Source organism: Nyctereutes procyonoides, unplaced genomic scaffold (genome assembly GCF_905146905.1).
Source record: "Nyctereutes procyonoides isolate TBG_1078 unplaced genomic scaffold, NYPRO_anot_genome, whole genome shotgun sequence".
In the NCBI taxonomy this organism is placed as follows: Eukaryota; Metazoa; Chordata; class Mammalia; order Carnivora; family Canidae; genus Nyctereutes; species Nyctereutes procyonoides.
This window is the reverse complement of record NW_026575159.1, coordinates 1,497,501-1,515,726: the sequence shown is the minus strand read 5'-3', so window position 1 is coordinate 1,515,726 and position 18,226 is coordinate 1,497,501. Positions and strand designations below refer to the sequence as shown.

Genomic DNA, 18,226 nt, shown 5'->3' with positions numbered 1-18,226 from the left:
TGACACATTTCTCCTCAAAACTTTGTTAAATAAAATCTAATGGTTCCCAGGGTGTTCTTCTGGCAACCAAACTCTTAAGAAGGGTAATAGCTTTCAGTTGGTCTGTTGGGGCTTGGGGTGATTAACAGTCTCCAGGAGATAACTGTCCCCTCACCCTTAAAAGTGGGTCCCAACAATTTACAAGGAAAGATTAATTTTCTTGCTCCTCAACAACAGCAACAAGTTTTGTACTCCAGGCAATTTTTGACTAACAGATCATTTAAGGATCCCAACAGTCACTCTCAGTCACATGACCCTATTTGGTTTTCTGCATACACTTATCTCAATCTAAAATTACGTTGTGCACAATTGAATCACTGTTTTTATTGCCTGTTGCCCACCTTCAGGATATAAACTCTAGGAGAGCAGAGAACTTACCTTCCTAGGGCACTACTGACCTCTATTCATAGAACAGTGCCTACAAGACTCAGAGAAAGATCACAATACATACTTGTTGATAGAATAAACAAAATTGTAAAAAAGAAATGATACAGAATTTCTTAATTAGCAGCCTCCATCATTTGTAAGACACAACAGTAAGTTATTCAGAAGAAGAAAATTGTAACATGAAATGGATTTATTCATTTTTAAAGCAAGCTATGTTCTGACTTGAGGAATATCAAAATACAAATTCTAAAATCAAGAAATATATTTTGGCTTTGTCTTCTTAAACCTACTCAAAGACTTATATAGTTGTCAGAGTTTCTCATCAACGTGGATTAGAAAATGCCATCCTACTATGTGATAAATCCCATGACTCACAGGAAATAAACCACATTAGTTGCTCTGGACAAGTTTCTAAGTGATGACCGCCCAACTTCTCTTGAGCTTTTTAAAACACTGAAATTACCTACTGGCCTCAAAGGTTTTTAGATTAGTATAGTCACATCACCCCATTTCACAGATGAGAATGAATTAAGACACAGAAGTTCAGGGATTGTTCTTAGGGTTACCTAAAAGGCTAGAGAAGTCTTTCACTGCCACATCTCCTTCATTGTGATTCTCAATGTCTCTTTCCACTTTTCTAAGAAAAAACTCTTTGTACAAAGCATGGTTGGTAAGAAGAGCTCAATATATGGCAATTTCCTTTCTTCCTAGATTTATATTTGTTGGGAATAAATAAATAAAAAACCTAAATTTCCAAATACTGTAACAGATCTTAAGTTAATCCTGTGGTCCTTTAAGATCCCCTTTATAACATCTGTTGTTAGTGAAAAGGTGTGCTGGGAAAAAACAATATAGCTCAAATGAGAATTTACACTGAAATGTTATTATTGGTTTTGGAAAATAAATAAAGGCGCAGGGGTGGGGGTAGCGATGGGAGAGAGACAGACAGACAGAAACAGAAAGAGAAAATGACCCAGAATGTGAATGAAAGAGATGTCAACCATTCAGTAACTCAGCAGGTACCTCAAGCTCTAGATTTCATTTTAGACCACTTTGCAGAGTTCAACTCTGATCTAACTACTAGCATGATTTTAGGGCGTCTGTTTGCAGATGCAGTAGAGTTATCAATCCGAACAGACACACAATCCGGGTCCAATGTCACTTCTCCTCATTATGTTAATAGTTAATACATGCAAATGAAAACACTCTAGCAATTTGATTTCTTTGAAGATAGTTTGCATATTGTCTTAGCCATAATGATTGTACACTTCTCTCAGCCTCCATTTATGCAAGGGTAGTTTAGTTCATTTTTATCAGCTCAAGTTCATTTTGGCTGCTATTGGAATGTATGTGCATGTTTCTTTTTTACCTTTTGCCTAATTACCATTCAGGTACCATAAGCAGATTTTTCATGCTATTGGTGTTATTCTTAATTAAGAAACAAATGAATTCTCCCTAGCAAAAAAGATGGAACAACAGAATAAGATGCCAGGGGCTGATGTTCTGTTTCCTAATTGAAGTAGTTCTATTGTTCAGTGTCGGTAGTGAGAGGGCAGAAATGTCATAAGTGTAGAATGCTAAGAGTACAAAAATAACATAAAACTACTTTTAAAAATAAAGAAGGGACACAAAAAAATGCTGTAAGAGCCTTGAAAACACAGATTTTTATCCACATATTAATTCTGACAGTAACAGAGTAGCTTAATTTATAAATCCCTCATACTTAGAAAGCCTGAGGTTCTAACCTCAGTCCTGAGAGATATGCCTGCCCCTCTCTGCTTGTCTAGTTAACTGTACCCTACTTATTATTTGCTCTTCATCAATTAAGGAGACACCCAGGGGAACATTTTCTTTAATTTGTGAATAAACTATTTCTCCTTTAATTTACATTCTTCTTTTTCTTCCCACAGTACATTTCAATGTCCTATCAACATATTCAGTAAGTGTTACTACAATAATAAAATAAGATGCATGCAAGTTCATACACACTCCTATTCCATTTTTTCCTAGGGTGATGAAAACTTCAAGGAATCAAGATTTTAGAAAGAAGCTGAGTCTTTTACTCACTTCCATACTGATGGGCACAATTCTGGACTACAGAATAACAAGAGATTACATTTTTTTTTGCTCTAATAAAAGTATGGGATATATATTCCCTCTCTCATAGGCTTATCCTTTTTTCAGATTACTAAAGTCCCACTTTATTATTATTATTTAACTTAAATATTTTTAAAATATGAAAACCCATGACTGACCTTTAGAATAAGCTAAGAAAGATAAAATAAGATTAAATAAGAAACAAAGTAATCTATTTTGCCAATGGGGAAAGAACATTATTTAAAAAATTACTCTGGGGAAAAAAAATTACTCTGGGTATCTATTTCTAAATTACTGAGTTTCTATTGATATTGATAACATTATACTTGCCATCATTCAGATGTCTGAGTTATGTATAGGATGTATCTAAGAATCAAATAAAGAAATGTTAAGATATATAAGTAATATATATGTGAATGAAATATTTCCTTCTGTAGTTGCTTCCTAAGTGGACAAAAAAGATCATAATCTATTTGCTTTATCATAAATATCACTATGTACAGACAAAATGACCCTTTATTTATTAAAATCTAATATTTTATAGTAACATAGAATATCATGAAAAAAATACCTTCAGGTTGCTCTGATAGCATAATTCATGTTTGCTGAAAAGGAAATAAATAATTTTAATTTGAGATGATTTTTAAAACATTCTATCAAAGTACAGAAAATATTTTATGAAGTCATTCCAATGAATGTCAGTAGGACAATTTGAAGAGAGTTCTTTATAGAAAAAAAGATCTATAAGAATATACATAACACGCAAAATTGCATATATATCCACACAAGAAAAGATCATGTGTATAACCATTATAAAATGGATAATCCATATTTTAGTGAAAGTCCTAAGATAAATTTCAAGGAGCTTTACTAACACAAAATATGAAATCCTATGAAATTGTCAAAGGAGTTCTTAAGGTGATTGCCTTTCATTTTAATTTTAAGCAAAACTGAACCATAACCAAAAACAGATTTACATGTCTGTTTTCTCTACACTGTGATATATTAGAAGAGGTTCTACTTTAGTCTATTTAGTAGTCACTCATGTAATAATAAAAGGTGCCATGATATTCAGTTATTAAGTTGGTTTTCATCAGGCAAACAATGAAATAAGACCTAGAGGCAAAATCTTTTTTTTTCCCTCACTTTCTTAAGCTTCTGTAATATTAGCATGACTGGGAAAAGGGAGAAAGGCAAAGAATTTGAAGCTTTGAGATTTACATATTCTATATATATATAGGGAAGTATAGACCAACATGAATATAATTTTTCTTAAGACTATTTCCAGAAACTACTGAAATTTTATTATTTCTTCAAATTCTTCAAGTAGAGTCTACAAATGTTCATTATCAACCTTAACCCAGTGGCAAAATGTTTAGACAAAACATTTTCCTACCGTTGCAGCAGCCTGAAGCTGTTGTTCTTCCCCACCCCCACCCAGTCTCTGACTTGCTAGCATGGTGTCCCTGCCAAATTCTTGGCGTTGGAAGAGAGAGGGAAGAGGCCATACCATAACGTGTTGATAATGAGGAGATAGAAATAGCAAACCAGCTGGATTGTCCTAATAAAGTATGTCTGGGATTTAGAGACATAACAACTATGAGTTCAGGTCATCCAAATGCATTTTAACCAATTGGTTTCTTCAATGACCTTTTCAGATACTCCACTCACAGGTTCTTTCTAAATGAAGTTTTGTGTATTAACTCCAGAACTGTCTGGAGGGCGAAGAAAGAAAACCTTACCACTCACATTTTCTAGTAATATTATGATACTCAAGGTACTTCATGTTATTTAATACCAGAAAATTAGACAAAATGGTCTGTAACAGATTTCATAAATTTTAAAAACATTTACTGGTTTATAGCTATATATGTGTGATAAATAGATTACATTTTACTACCAATATATTTTATGCGGCATTTCCCAGTGAAGCTTGAAACATTTTCTTCCTTCAGAAGAAAACTTAAAAAACTATTTTAGAGCTGTCAGAGCAAAAAATTTCAATTATTTAAGATATTCAAAGATCTATCTTTTTATTCCAAGTAGGAACACGATTTACAAAAAGAAAATACTGCATTTAAATATTCACCTATTAAGATATGCAAACCAAAGATCCTTTAAGTTTATATTTTAGATGCCTGGGGATATTTTTTCCTATAAGAGAACAATTTATTTTCATGATTTGACCTCAAAAATGCCAATAACAAAAAAATGTTTTACTAGCATATGTCTGGTACTGTTATAAACTCTTAGCATGCATTAATTGATAAGATGCAAATTAACCCATTGTAACAGTTTCTTTAGTTACCTCTTTTCAATAAATAGAGGAAACTACGTCACAGGACAAGTAACTTGCTCAAGGACATGTAAGAAGGAAGTAGCAGAGCTGGCATTGGAACCCTGATACAAGCCTCCAAAGTTCTTAATCAAAATACCATAAACACCCCCCTCTCTAATGAGTGGCTGGATACATCAATCCACTTCTAAATAAGAAGGTTAATATGTGGCTTTGTGCCTTACATCCTTTCAAGTACTATTCCACAGGCAGCTATTTCATTGTCTCAAAGTTAACAGGTAAGTTTACCTACACTCTCATTTTCAAGTAGATTAGCTTGGAAAGTTATTTTTTAGAATTTTCAGTCCTATAGGCTAACACAGCTCCACAGGGTGGCTGTGGAGAAGTGGCCTGCCGTTTGATCAGGATACACTGCATGTAGTCTTCCACCTGATTTTGAAAATGGATCCTAATAACAAAATTAATAACATTATTAATAAAATAATTCTAATGACTTTTCGCTTTAGAAATCAGTCATTTTAGAAATGTTGTATGATCTTCCAGGCAGAGGTAGTTTTAACCAGATCATCTTCAATAACTTCTACTGGGCCTTGCTCTGAGCCTATTTTTAGTACCAACCACTAACTTTATCATCATGAAAACCACTTGTGGCTTTTCAACACTTGATGGCTGGGACATCAGCAGGCCACAGGGAAGCAGGGGGCTGGATCCACTTTGGGTCTGTTTTCCTCTGATACTTCTCTAGATCTTTAGGAACAGAATTCTTGATGACAAGAAGCCTCAAGAAGCCAAATCAAAAAAAATTTTTTTTTCCAAACAAATTCTCTGACTTGCATACAGTCATTGCATAAAGCCACTGATTAGATGAATTTATCTCCTTTTGACCATGCATCCTGGTAGTACCACTGTCCAAACTAAGAATGTAAAATATAAAAATACAATAAAATCTTCAGGTCTCCCTAGGTTTTTTCGGAATTCATAAGAATAAAATGAATGAAACTGATCTTTTGGTCATATGCGCTAACAAGGCTGAGAATAGTAGAAGACTCTAACAGGTAAAAACAAACTTAGTAGGATGTATTAACTTTTCTAGGCTTTAGGTTCCTTCAAATAAGAAATACAAATATTTCCTTTGTGTTCAGATTATAATTTCTTTCAACTGTTTATGTTACTTCTATTCCAACTTTATGCCCACCTTTTTGAAATTATTTGACAAAAATTCAACATCGTTTATTTCTTTTTCCTTTCTATAATAATTATCAGAGGAAATTTATGGTGGCATTTATGAATTAAGACCTTCGTGTATGTTTTCAAGGCATCCTTAAATCCAACTGAAACTTGAAGATTTAGCCTATACCATGAACTGGTTCAGCTCCTGCTTTTGCTGCTGTTGCTGCTTCCTACAATAATACATGTGACAGCGTGGAAGATTCTCAAGGACGCAGAATCATTAATAAGGTGCAAAAAGAAGCAATGTATGTGGTCCAGAACCAAAATATGTCTGCGTATAATAATCTGGAGAAAAATAATAGGCATTTTAATATCATTCCAAACGTGAAACACTGAATATGGGTTAAAAATGAACAGTTCTAGGCAGAGCAGGACAAAATTTCTGAACTCAGAAAAACAATGTCATGGGGATAAACTTCTTTTTGTGAAACAGAGCCTATAATAGTACATCAAATTTTAAAGAATAGATCTTTTATCTAAAACCAAAGTATCATACACTATTAATCTGAGGTTAATAACATAGCCATGACCTATGCTGAGAAGAGAGAAATACTATACTTTAAAAGGAAATGTATTTAGAATCTTTTTCTTTGTGCTCTCCTTCTCTAAAGTAAAACAGAGCTTAATCTTCACTGGAGTGCTCACTTTTGGTATATTCTCATATTAAGCTTAATAAGAACTATAGAAAAATTTATCATTATAGCCATTCTCCCTCACAGTAATGTCTGAATTAGACAGATATTGAAACATTGTATCAAATATTTTTATCCATTTCCTATTCTTTCTTCCCAACCCCCAACAGTATCTCTACCCTCCCAATTACATAACTGAGGAGAACATGAGCCATTTAACACTTAATTATAGTGGCAATATACACTTGATTCCTCTCCCTCTTCCCCATAAAGGATTTATTAGTACCAGTACTGGTAGTGGCTTTCACTGGTAGTGAAAATCATATATGCATCTTCCAATGGATACCTTTTACTCTTGTGTTAATTTTCATTAATGACATTAATTTATAACTGGTTAAAATTCTAGTTGGTTAAAAAATTAAAAACTATCAAAAGGCACACAGTGGAAAGGGAATCCGTGCCCTACTCCAAACTCCCAGTCCCAATTCCCAAAGAAAAGCATCATTAATAATTTCTCATAATTTTCAGATGTTTTCATGACAAAATACAAATATATATATCTATCCATTCATTCTTTCATTTTTAACAAGTAAGGAGACACCAATACTGACTGATTGATTGTTTTTTATTTATTATTGTTTTTTATTTCATAAGTCTTTGAGATGCTTCCATGTCAACATGGACACATCTGGCCCCATCCTTTATAATACATAAACTACAATGATGGTTATACTATAATTTTACTTAACCTATTCTCTATCAATGGACATTTAAGTAATTCCTAATGTTTGCTGTTACAAACTATGCTGTAGCCAGCATACACATGAGAGTTTCCATGGAATATGTGAAATCACTGGGTCCAAGAGTATATGTACAATTGTAATTGCTATAAAGTGCCACATTGTCTTTCAAAGAGGTTGCAACAATTGGCAATCCTAGTAAAAATTACTCTGCCCACTTACTATTGAACGTAAATTTATCCTTCTAGATATTCAGTTATAAAAGTAGGCTAATGCATATGAATGAATGGAAACCTACTACCAAAGACAATCTCACAAGCACAAACAGATTCAATTAAAAAGATATTGTTCTGTTCATTTATTTTTCCATGTGTTGTCTCGCCTCAATAAAATATTTCTACTAAACTATTGAAAGCACTGAGTGATGGTTTTAGTGTCCATGTCAATGCTGTTATTAAATCTACATCTTAAAGTTAGAGGGTAGCACAGAAGGACTAAAGTTGAATGTGAGATAACAATAATTGCTAAATTTAGCAAAATGAAAGGCGACTAAAACTCACTGTCAGCTCACAGGCTTCTTGTCCTCACCTATTACCAAATGACAATTAGATACAGCCATGTAATTATCAAGCACATTCAAAATACACTAAGCAGGCTCTATTTTTCAAAATCTGCACTGACCATCAATTACCTAAAGGATACATTCAAGTTCTTTAACATGGCACACAAAACCCTTTAAAAATGTGGTTCCAAGTTAGCTTTCAAGCTGCATTCTCTGCCCTTCTTTTCCATGTAGACACATCTTTGATCACAATTCTTCACTGGACCTTGAAATTATCATCTTCTTCAATGCCTTTCTGCTATCTGCCAAGCTGTTGATTTCAGCCAAGATGAAATTCCCCTCATCATTACTGGATCTCCTGCTCATCCTTCAAGATCCAGATTATGAAAGACTTCATTCTAGAGGCTTCTCTGAACTTGCCTGGGCATTCTGGTGCCACAACACCTCATACTTCCATCTATTGTGAATATATCGTAGTGTACAGCAATCATGACTTTCTCCTTCCTTATCTAGTGTGCTACCAGAGGGGAAAGACTACAGTTTATTCGCTTTCGTATTCTCCCTTCTCCAGGGTTTAACGCAGTACAAAAACTGATACTTGGTATATGTCCATTTAATGACTGCTAAGTGAAAAACAGGAGTTAATTTAAAGCATGTGGGTAACTTTTTTTTTTTTTCCCTTGGGTAGAACAACTGCAAAACCAGCTTTGCTAAAAGATACGCCACGGGAAATGATGTGGATTTTTACAAACTGTCCATTCATTCATTCAGCCAATATTCTTTGAGCGCTCGCGATGTGCCAGGTAATCTTCTAGCAACTGGAGATGCGTAAGGAAACATAACCAGATCCCACAGCCATTGAGTTTAGAATCTAGTGATAAATTATCTATTAAACAGATAAACATACCAACAAATAAATGAGATAATTTCAGATAACCATTGGGGTAATGAAAATAAAAGGGTAATGGGCTAGAGAGCAAACTAGGCATGTAGGGGGCCAGAAAACTCTCCGTAAGGGGTTAAGGAAGGCCTTCCTGAAGAGTTACATGTGAAGGAAGTGCAGGGTGATAAGAAGGAGTCAGCAATATAAAAAAATCTAGGGAAATAACACTGCAGGAAGAAAAGCAGCTTGGCACGTTCAAGGAAGAGAAAGAAGACCAGTAAAAACAGAATGTGGTAACTGCAAGTAATTGGGGGGATCAGCCAGGACAAGGATTGGGAAGGGAACTGGCACATGATGATGGTATATTTGGTGATCAGATGAGACACGAAGGCAAGGAACGGATCAGGGATGATGTGGGAGGTCATAACAAAAAGTTCAAGAATTAATTGCAAAGGACATCCACTGGAGAAGGATTTAGAGCACAAAGGTGATAGACCTGATTTTATATTTTTGAAAAAAATCACTTGACAAATAAAAATACAACTCCTATTTATATGGTTATATTTTAAAATGTAACAAGTGATCATCTGACACACATACAGAAATTCTTTAGAATGGTCTTAAAAGTTTTGATAAGCCCATCTAAAGTGAAGCCCCTTGAATATTTCATGAAAACCCCTTCCCAAAAAAATTCTTTAATACTCTAATTTTGCATAAAATGTATGGATATTCATAAACTCCTCAAAGCCTATGGATCCTAGGTTTGAAAGCCTTGAATTAATATATAATAATTATTTTTCTTTCTAGGATAATAAGAACAATGTGCAGCTAACATTTATTTCACCTCTTCTAATACCTAAGAGATAGAGAGCACTGGTACTAGATCTTCCTTAGTAACATCCTATACCTAAAATCTTATTGTTTTTTCTTCGAACCAAAAACTTCCAAACCAACAGTGAAAAAACATCAAAGTGAATGTCAGACTAATCAGTCTAGCCACTGCATCTTCAAACTCCTACTCTTCCTTAAATGAGATTCCTGAAGCTATAGGACTAATCACGAAATTGCAGTCTAGCTGACCAAATAGCTGATTGTTACTTTCCATTTATAAGAACTGCTAATATTAATTATTTTTATGACCTGACATTGTTTTCATTTGTCACCTCCAATTTTCCTCAATGTATAATTAGATATTTTCCAAATGCAGCTTATGCCTAGGCAAAAGGAAGTGTGCAATTCAAAGCCACATAGAATAACAGAAACAAAAAACTGAAGGAATAAAGGCATTGAGAAGGAAGTTTTAGATAAACTATGATATCATCTGTGTGGGTGTGTGTGTAGAAAAACAAGTTAATAAACTTTAGAGAGCCTCATGGATACTCAAGGGAAAAAAAAATCTCCCTACATAGTATCAAAACAATTTGCATTTGTCAACTGTTACACTTCTTAAAATGAAAGATTTACCTGAATGGTTAAAAATATGTATTATAGACTTACACACCAATCATACAAGAAAAATCCACTTGTGTTCTCTTTTCCCTGATGTAGTAAGTGTTAACCATTACTATTAGTGGTAAGTAATACTACTGGATTCATATCAGTGATGTGACCATCAGAACAGGTTCACTAAGGCTGTGATGCTTCTGCCTGAAACATCTTTTCTATAAAAAATCTTTGTAAGTGTACCTATAATGATTCCTCACTGTTTCTAAGACAGGCGATAGATAGATAGATGACAGATGATAGATGATAGATGATAGATAGATAGATAGATAGATAGATAGATAGATAGATAGATAATAGATAGATAGATGATAGATAGATAGATAGATAGATAGATAGATAGATAGATAGATATTCATTCCATATGAATGTATGTAGAAAAGTCCAAGTCATTTTCTTACAGCACCTTTCCAGGAAGTATTACTAATCACTGCTGAAATGGCCATCAGCCCCCCTTCTCTGATCACTTACTATGAGTACCACTTCAGGTTTTGGCACACGTGCTTCATACAGTATTCCACTTGTACTATCAGCAATACAGCACCTTGCAGAATTCATCTTGCTGATATTAAGCCCACAGTATTAGCTGAGACCCAACTGTCCTCTGGAGATCTGACCCTTAAAACTCAGAGAAAAGTGATACATCCTAAAGGATTTCTAGAGACTATCAAATTGTCCTAAATCTAAATTCAAATCCAAGCTGTCCAAATTCCAATACTGTAACACTTGTACTAATGTTCATGGCCAACACTGGAAAAGATTTTACTCTGAAACTACCCATTCTAATTCCCTTCCTTCTTTTCTTTCCTTTTCTTTTTTTCCCCTTCTTTTTTAATTTCTTCTTTTTCTTTCTTTCCTCCTGTACTTCTTTCTTTCCTTTCTTCCCTTGCTTCTTTCATCTAAGAATATTTAACCTAATTATTAATTATGCTCTAACAGAAAAGTGATCTATAATTTTGTTCTGTGCTAGCATATAAACTAGCTAGCATGTTTTTAAGGTCATTTTAATAGCCATCAAGAATTCGGGGTTGTCCATGATTAAAACACACAGACACATCCTAATAATCCCCTCACCAGCAAGATTAGAATTCAGTAACTATAGCACAACCAAGCAGTTACCATGAACCTATAAAATATAAAGGTCTACCAATGTGCCAGCCAACGTTTCCCAAACTCTGACATGTCTAAATTGTGTAACAGAATATTTTTTTCATGTAAGCTTCTCATAATCTGTAATACCAAAACACTTGGAACTGATAACTCTAGGTTAATTTACATTGTAATTTTACCTCAGGAAACCTATGGCCCTCCATAAACTTTATTTTTTAAATATTAAGCTCAGCCAGTTTATGTTATTATTTTTAGAACAGTTTACCTTATAAGATCATAATTACATGAAATATGTAAAAAGTCATTATATATTGCAAACTACCATATAAAATATGACATAATCATTAAATAAACATATGCTCTTGCCCTTTATGACACAAAGAATATAAGAACATTAAATCAAATAAAACAGGAAGGTAGTCACATATTTCTGTTTGTAGATTGAATCTTCATGCCTTTAAGTGACTATCAAATGTTAGGGCCTGGACCTAAAAAAGAAAGAATGAAATATTAATAACGTCCCACCTTGTGGGAGCTCGGCATTACTTGACACTACACAGAAACCGACCTTTTTGTCCTTCAGGCTTTGCCTACCAGGCCCCATCTTCTATCGCAAAAGCCAAATCATCTGATCCCAAACTAACTGTCAACTGCCTGTGATGGTGGGGAAGCCAGACATCAATCAATCAGGTTTTATCAGACGCGCTCTTCGTTTCTCTGTTGTGCTCATCTTATCATCTGACCCAGTTGTAGCCCTGACTTCAGAAGCTTAAGCAACTTGATGACAAAATATGCGCCTGTTTGTCCAAGATGCACACTGTTAAGAAGTGGGATGATATTTTTAGCAGCTACCTAATATATTTGCAAATGAACTCTTGCATATTTCAGATTCACACATGTCCCATCTTGGTCAGTTTCCCCTGTACAATGAGTCTGTTCTTGGCTGTGGGAGACCCAATATCCAAAATATGCAAGTCCTTAGGTATGGGTCAAATGTCATTGGAAAATGTGGTCATTTTGAGGACAATGGAGGCAGAAAGGCTATCAAAAGGAGAATTTGGGGATGTCACTTCAAGAAGAGAAAGAAGACCTACTTGATAAATGTGCACAAGTTCAGACAATTTTATCCCAAATAAAAATAACTCAGAAAATTAAAAGCCTTCTTATCTATTTATATGGAGTCTCAGAGGGGAAAAAAAATGTTTAAACCTTCTGTGCTGTTGCCAAACCCATGTGAGCTGGCCCACTGCTCTAATGACATGCTACAGAATACACAACATAGGTAAGGAAATGATCGTGACATAAATTATGAATTAGAAACTTCAAAATTCTAAATAAATACCTGTTACATAATTTTAACACAAAACTGAGAATAGCAAATTATACAGGTATTTTGCAGCTGAAAGTAATCTATGCTAGCACAAGTAACTGTCTATTTGCTTAACTTGCCTTTTTTATTCTTCAAGAAGCGATTACATTTTTAGATTTTTCCTAAAATCAAAACAACTTCCATAACAAATAAAAGATTTTCACTAATAGGCAATGTGATCAATATGCCATCCATCTCTCAAAAACTTCACTGAACTGTATTTTGTAAAGGTTTTTAAAGCAGTACAAAATTTACCACAGAATTAATCCACATAAATACATACTTTAATATAAGCATGGGCTGTAAAAACCACAAAGTATTACAGTGATATATTTTGACATGGAAGAGAATACACACCATGAAAATAATTTGTACATAATGAGAAACACATCATTCCCAAAGATTCCCACTGAATTCATAGGGGTTTATAAAAAAAAAAAAAAACAAGTGCCTTTGAACTTCTCAGCTCACGCAGTAAGCAAGAAGGCTTACCAGTACATGGCATTTTACATTTTGTAAGCACTAGATATGAGAAGTAAGCAAGCTTCTACTTGCAACATGAAAAAAAATTTCCCTTGACATAGCTATTGGAGGAAATAAAAAGATTTTAAAAATTTCTTGAATACCAAATATGCTAAAATTAATCTGTGACACAAATTTTTGTCACTGAATTATGAATAATCTGATCTTGTCATTGAATTGTCTGAAAACCTTTAAAACTACTCTTCCAAAATGAGGTAATCTAAATGTAGTAAAAGAGGGAAATGGACAACATTGAGTGTATTTAATTATCCTTCACTATTATTATTTATTATTTTCATTATTTTAAAAACTACTTAATAGTATATGGTGTTTAGCTACTTTTTGTATAAACTTAGAGGAATGTGGCCCTCAGCTGGACTTGAAGACTTGCCAATTCACTATTTTTAATCTTCTAATCCCCAGTTCATTACAGACTCACAACAACTTTAGAATATACCAAAGCAGAGCAAATTCAAGTCTTTGTTAAAGGGGACACCATCACTCTATATTGCAAAGGAACATATAATAAGAAAATTTAAAGTTAAAAGTTCTAGGTTAATAGTCAATGAAGTGCAAATATTTGCCTATAACTCTAAATTTTGTAATTAATTCTTCAACTGATTAAACAGTTTGCAAATCTTATACTAAGAATTTTAGAGATTATGGCTGAAAAATCCATGTCAAGTAACTCACAGTTAATAAGAAATTTTTCACTGGCAATGCTGTATTTCAACCGGTTGAAATATTATATTTCAACCAGTTGAAAATTCTCTTTTACTGTGTCTAAGAGATGCTCACCAATTTTCTAAATGTAGATTAGAGTAACTTATATCCTCAAAAGAATTTGTCTTTCTGAGAAGGAAATCAACTGAAAAATAACATTAAATATATCTTCAATTAAATTCTCCTTTAAAGATAATTTTCAGATATATTTTAAGATTTAAACAAAGATTTTAAAATGTTTTGTCTACACAAAAGCTAGGTGCTATAAACCTTCAGGTAGGCCATTAAAATTATACATATTTGTGACAGCCTATATATAAACTATTATATCATACCTACCTTTGTAATAGCTATTTGTAATAAATATGACATTACCATATGCCAAATCATGTACAAGAAATCTCAGACTAACACTATTCAACAACTTCTAGCAATTCAAAGGGGAGCACTTTGACAAATAAAACAAAACAAAACAAAACAAAAAACGAAGCAGTCAATGGCAGGTGCCCAGATGAAATGTTCTATTTAATATTAGATATTATACTACTGCCTCTTATGAACATACTCCTTGTATTACATCTATGGGAATATTACCAGAAATATTAAATGATAATTAGCATTGCCCTGTAGACAATACAAAGAGTTGAATTCTGGCTGTTATATGGACAATGCCTGGAACAAATAAGCAATTATATGGCACCAGGCACTTGACATTTTTGCTTAAAGCCCCCAAAATCATGAGAGACATATACGGGTTCCCCTTACACAAACATATTTATTTATTCATTGACTACAAGTTTAGTTAGTGCCTACTCTGGAGTATTGCAGGCGCTGTTTCTAATATTTCTAAATCCAGTTTTATTCTTTATCATAATTTTTAAGAAAAATGAGATGAATTTCCAACATGTGATTTAGGGGGGGAAATGCTCATTTTCAGTGATCACCGTATTTCGATAATATCAACAAAACAGCACATATTTTGTTTCCTGACTTTAGCAACTTATGATCTTTTATTATCTTTGCAAAAAATTTTTAAGACATCTATCCTATTAGCTTAGTGCTGTAGGATTTCCCTTACTAACAAAGAATATCTAGTATTAAAATATTCCCAGATAAATTTCTTTCTTAGACCTGAAAATCCATAGCAAAACTCTTGGTTTCAGACAGGCGACTGGTGATCTCACACCCATCCTGAGGCGTAAGTAGTCCTCAAAAGTACTTTTTTAAGGTAGTGGACAGTATAGTAATGGACCAGGAAAGAAGGGATGAAAGAGAAAAAATAACAGGCTCTTATTTTAACACCTGAAATCTTGACCAAAACCAATCGACCTGGTAATTATCATATATTCATGTTTAGAAGTATTTGCCAAAGCACAAATTACTAAAGCTTTAAATAATCCTGACTAGACAATTCTTCTCTACCTTTTTGTCATCTCAAACAGACAGTCTGACAGTAATGGTATGACACCCTCTCAGACAAGCCTCTCGGCATTAATATTTAAATCTTACCTATCCCTTGTGATTGGAATTCAGCCTCTATTCGCAAACAAAAACTAAATCAATGTTCTTAGAGTTCAAACTAGATCCCTAAACAGTTTGCCACTCTCTATGCACAGATAAGATAAACTTTCTTTGACCCAAGAGATGAAGTTGCCATGACGATCAGAGAGTCCACTTTCTATATTGATATTTTGCTGATGTAACAACAAATAGAACCAGATCCTAGTGCCGATAATGGTGATTAATTAATACTAATATTGATCCCTACAAGCAAGAGACAAGGCTATTAACTTGAAGCCTGAAAAGTCAATTGTTACCTGTGGCAGAGATACTAGGAGCTGATTTGGAAGCATAATAAACAAATGTGCTATCTTTATGCTAATACCTTTAAAGAGATAGTTCTTTCTAGAATGCCAAATATTGCCATGTCTGAGCTTATTAATTTAATTGCATTTCAGCTTTTAAAAATGTAACCTTATTGAATGATAATACATACTTACCCTTTTATCTATGGTGGAAACACATTCTCTGGTGACTGAAGCAACGGACTTTTGCTGTTATTCATTTGGTGAGTGAATGAACTGATAATTTTACCCAGTGGCAGCTGTTGAATTAGGCAGGGTTTCAAAAATACCTGAAATGTCCTGCTAGTCCTTTGGAGCTAGGAAAGTAACAAAAACTCCTAGGGGACATGATTTGGAGCCTAAGAGCTCCAGAGTGACCATATACCTCCCGCTTTTTAGTCAAAAAAGATTGCATTAAAGAGGATTCCTGAAAAGTATATTTTATTCCCAGACACACCTAATTTTAGATACTTCACACGATTTAGCCAAAAACCAAAACTTCCTCTCTATATATATCACTTTACTTAAAACTTGAATATACATTGCATTATTTTGAAGGAAAGTATCGGGCAAGTGTTTTCTTGAAATGTGAAAAATAAAGAATGTGGAATGAGTAAAATGGCTTTGTTTATTTACTATACTTTTTCAGCAAAAGTTACATATTGAAAAGTGGGGATTGATCAAAATGCAAATAGGCCCACTCTTGATTTGCCTTAGCTATGTAGGAAGGCAAAAATATCCATACTAGAAATTCATACATCTAGTCCCAAATACCCCATTTTAGCAAACATACTACCTTGATCTTATTCTCTCAAAACTTTGTCCACTGATGATAACTAATAGCAAAATGGGCTAATTAGTGTGTCATTTCTTTGTTTTTGTCACGTAAAGGAAGAGCTCATTAGTCCTAAAATAGCCCTCAAACAACAGAAATAACACAGATGAGAAGCTTTGAAAAGCTCATGACTAGAAGTGAGTTACCTGAACTGTACCACAAAGTTAATTTACACTACTACATATAGGCAAAACATAAATATAGATACAGGCTAGACAATCGCTATAATCAAAGAATATCTTCATTTAGGCTCACAATTAACCCAAAACAAATCAATGTATACATCTTTGTCTTAACCCTTAAATACAGAATAAGATTTTAAATTAGCATAATGTAAAAATCCGAGGTAGATCATCTAATTGTATTGTTTTCTTTCACAATTTAATAGCACCAATTTAAATAGTACATGACACAAGTCAGACCATATTTTCTACGTCTATATTTGAATTTTAATTACAATTACTGGTAACCTTATGATGTCTACAATGAACACTGTTCTCTTATGTGAAATCCAAAGAGATGCTACACTCCTTGTAATTGAGCTGATACAATTATATTTACCATTAAGGTCTCTAATTACAATTAATAGAAAAACTCAAAATTGTTTGTCTGTTTAAACAATATTGTGGTATATATTAAACCTCATAGTTTTTCTTACCCCACAATTTTACAAACAAGCCACTTTAGAAAGTTACCAGAAGTGGAAAATATAAGAACTATTCTTTTAATTCCAAGTCATATCACCAAGTTTTAAAAACTCTTTTACAGCAACTACAGATAAAAATGCTACTGCATTTATGTTTGCATTGTTGACCCCATTGAACTTAAAAAAAGAGTGACTTCATAATTAATGATCTTTTAGAGGTAAACTTCCTTACATTCCCTTTAACACCTAAAACAAAACAAAACAAAACTGGACTAGTGTATTAGCTATCTTAAAATTTGCCTATTTTTAAAATTCTACTAAATATTCTTACATTTTTTCAGAAAAATTCTATGCATTGATATATTTTGAATTTGTAAATAAAGAAATAAATTTTGTTACCTTTCAGATAAGGATACCAATCTATTTTATCAATAAAACAAGTATTATACAGGATACATTTTTCTTTTCTTCATGGCCAGTGTAAAAATGGGTTTTCCGAAATGTTACTCAGCCAGTAATGTAGAAAATAAAATCTCCACCATGAGACATACCAGAAACCAAAGAGAAAGGCTTATTTTTTAATGTTATATTTAATTAATCTTAAAATTCACAAGAAATGAGTGATTTGTTTCAAAGCAAAAACTCCATCTTAATATTTGGCAGGTGAAAAGCAAGACATTCTGAGTATGACTGATCAATGTATTTCAAACGTACGTAGCATTCTCATATGCCTTTTTAAAAATAATAGGAATAAGAATACAGTAGATAATTAACCCAAAAATTATGTATTAAATACTAACACAAGAAA

General features: G+C 33.3%; 1 protein-coding gene across 1 annotated transcript in view; it reads right to left on the bottom strand.

The window, feature by feature from the left end:
- Positions 1-18,226, bottom strand: part of ZFPM2 (zinc finger protein, FOG family member 2) — a 456,593-nt gene that overhangs the window by 434,064 nt on the left and 4,303 nt on the right. The window lies entirely within an intron of this gene.